The sequence below is a fragment of the Gavialis gangeticus genome, unplaced genomic scaffold (genome assembly GCF_001723915.1).
Source record: "Gavialis gangeticus isolate Ggan-Ray unplaced genomic scaffold, GavGan_comp1, whole genome shotgun sequence".
Taxonomy (NCBI): domain Eukaryota; kingdom Metazoa; phylum Chordata; order Crocodylia; family Gavialidae; genus Gavialis; species Gavialis gangeticus.
Window position 1 is genome coordinate 33,404,052 of NW_017728994.1, and position 3,268 is coordinate 33,407,319.

The 3,268-nt window shown below is 39.4% G+C and overlaps 1 protein-coding gene across 5 annotated transcripts in view; it reads left to right on the plus strand.

Annotated features, from left to right (window-relative positions):
* MAPK8 (mitogen-activated protein kinase 8) overlaps positions 1-3,268 on the plus strand; it is a 171,243-nt gene that overhangs the window by 80,173 nt on the left and 87,802 nt on the right. The window contains exon 4 of one of the 5 annotated variants that reach the window (XM_019502545.1): positions 2,570-2,650. The exons of the other annotated variants lie outside the window; for them this stretch is intronic. The gene's annotated coding sequence lies outside the window, so the exon portion shown is untranslated. The remainder of the gene's footprint in view (positions 1-2,569; positions 2,651-3,268) is intronic. 5 annotated transcript variants of the gene reach the window in all.

Sequence of the window (3,268 nt, forward strand, 5' to 3'; positions counted from 1 at the left end):
CCCCCCCCCCCCCCCCCCCCCCTTTTTTTTTTTTTAACTCCTCAGAGGCCACCGGTTGGATACCCCTGCTGTAACCATGGAAGAAAAAAAGAAAGGATACCTTTTTTCCTATGTTCTGCTGTGGTGTAACAGTGTTTGTAACCAATCCTGTGGTTTGACTTCAATTCCTTGCATTTCTTTTAATTCTAGATGGTTTGTTCTTGTTGTATGGTAAAATTATATAGAAAAGAACTGTCTGTCCTGTAAAGCGCCTGAGCATGTTAATGGTTACCTGTTTCCCTGAGCTGTGCATGCAGTTTGGCACACCAGAAGAACCAGCAACAAATCTGCTTTTGACAGCTGTAACCAAAGAGATCTTATTCCAGTACTGTATAGGGAAAGGCTGGTAATCTGAAATGCTGACAACTAACACTAGTTTATGATTTGTTGTTAATTTTAAAAGAAATTTCCACGTATCATCAGAGGGCACAAAATCTGGCTTGACAATAGAATGGTATTAACTTAGGAATTTGCTATCATCTTCTGCTTCTGAAAGAGAGATTTACTTGAACCGTTTAACCATCTGTCATCTACAACCTCTTTTGTAGAACAAGGATTCCTGCAAATATCACAAACTAGGTTTTTTTGTGAAATATCACAGATGCTCAAAGGATATGGCTGCGATTAACATCAGAATAATATTCTCACCTACAGAATTAAATAAACATAAAAAGCAGGCAATATAATTGGAAACTTGTGAACTAATTATTTCACAAGGAACAAGGTAATATTGTACTAATTCATATAGAGCTACACTCTGGTACCACCAGACCTACAACATATTCTTATGGCCCCCCTGTTAAGAAGAATTGCAGATTATAAACTACTCCATTCCTAGAATAATCAGGTTGTAGTATTAACGTTTTAGCTAGTGTTGGAGTGATGTTGCAACTGTGATAGTCCAGGAAGACGGTGAGAGGCAAAGATTTTTGTGGGTGACATCTTTTATTGGACCAGCTATGCAGTTGGTCATCTGTTAATCACTAACAGTGGACATCTTTGTATTTTTGGTGTGTGCTTCATGCTACCAGTAAATTACAGAGTTAGTCCAATAAAAATATCACCCACAAAAATCCTTACCTCGATATTTTACTTGTGATTTAAGTGTAATTTTTTATGGTAATACTTTGCTGGCAATACGAAACATGAACCAAAAAACCCCCCAAAATGCCTACTCACTGTCAGTGATTAACAGGTGACCATCCCAAAACATGGGCAAGTAGCACATTAAACAGGAGAATATACTTGAATACTTCTAAATCATATACATATAGTGAAAGACAAAGTTTGATCAACTTCTGTTCCATGTGTTTTATCTTTTGCCCTTCCAAATGACCTCACCTAGCAAAACTCATACTTTTGCTTTGAAAAACAAAAGCAAACAAAAGTACTTAAGATGTTTCCCTCCTTCCCCTCCCTGCCTCTGGAGTTGTCAAGAGTCACTGGAAACACTCCAGTTGCATTCACTATGGTATGGGGAGCAGTTCTGAGTGGGGAAGGATGGATCTTGGTATTGGTGTTTTAGCCTTCTCAGTAAGTCCTAAATGCCTTGTGTGGTATGGTGAACCCCTAGCTTAAATAGTACCCCAGTTTAAACTCCTAGAAAAGTAGGCCCCCCCCCAATCTCAAGCATTAGGCTTGCATCTAACTGAACAGCCAGGCATTTTATAACAGCACCAGCTACCCCATAAAGAAAGCTTAAATTCCAAATGTTGAAGCGTCCCAGTCAGAGCCTGGGTACAGTTCTTCAGGTTTGGTATGTTAACAATACCTTTTTTCTCCCCAGAAAGGGAAATGATGCTTAAATGATCTCAGATTTGGAACACTGACCTTAGCCTATATATCTCACGGAACCAATTTTGAAAGGAATAAGAATAATTAGTAAACTCTAAGATGTTTTTAGAGGGATGTGAAGTGGCTGTTCATCTCACTCTGATCTCAGCTGGATGAGAATACCACATGGAAATTTGAGAAGTGATCTGCACCAGGCTTCTCAGTAGATGTTTCACTCCTTTCCAATGGCTGGTCTGGAGAGCCTGTGATTATAAAGGTGCACCAGCTCTGCTCCAGTTATGGTCAAAAACCCCTTAGTTCTGCTACGTGCTCTGAAATCCACACGCTTGCATGGCAATCTGTTGTGCATTGTGGGTTTAGTATTCCAAATTCGGGAACATTATTTTTTTGGGAAGGAGCCCTTGAAATACAGCCTCATAAGATTAAAGGAAAGTAGGGTTGGAAGTTACCTCACAAAGTCATCTATCCGGTCCAGCACAAAGGCACTATCATCCCTGACTAAATGATCCCGGCCAAATGTCTGTCTGACCTACTCTTGAAAATTTCCTGGGATGGAAATTGCACAGCTTCTTTAGGTAACCTGTTCCAATGCTTGACCATGCTCCCAGTCAGAAAGCTGTTCCTAATCTCCAACCTAAACTACTTCTGCTACAATTTGAGGCCATTGCTCCTAATTCTGTCCCTTACAGCCATAGAGAAAAGTCTTTCTCAATCCTCTTTTATATTTTCCTTTCAGGTATTTGAAGACTGTTATCAAATGCTGCTTCAATATTCTCTTTTCCAGACAAAATGATCCTCGTTCTTTCAGCCTTTCCTTGTAAGTCTTGCTTTCCAGGACTTTAATCATTTATGTTTCTCTCTATTGGACCCTTTCCAAGCTGTCCACACCTTTCTTGAAGTGGTTTTTTTTTTTTTGGTTTGTTTTTAATGGCAGACTGTTTTAACACCGCGTTATAAAGTTGCACAGGGATTTCCTATGCTTGTCTATAATATCAGCAAAATTTGAATTTCTGGAATATAGGAAATATAAATTTAAAGTTTGTGTCAACACAACCTTGAAGTCTCCCTTCGTGAATACTGCCCCAATCAGCCTATAACATGTATTCTTATGCTGTTTCCCATGATCCAGTGAAACTGTACCTGACGGAGGGAATGTTTCTGGAAAAGCATTTTGTCAGATCCAGGAGGACAGAGTGCAGGTTGGATGAGTATCTTAACATTCATTTCTTAGTTTTTAGCAGTTTTTTTTATGAAGCTTGAAGTTCTGGTAGGGACCAAGATACTACCAGCTACTCTTACCTCTGCTTTCAGTGACAAAAAACTTTGGTAATATTCATCAAATATTCCTGTCTTCCACTCCCCACTTAGCAGAGCAAGGCTACCCCAGTTATCTTCTGCAAAGGGATTAGAGGTGGGATTCAAAAACTTCTACCCT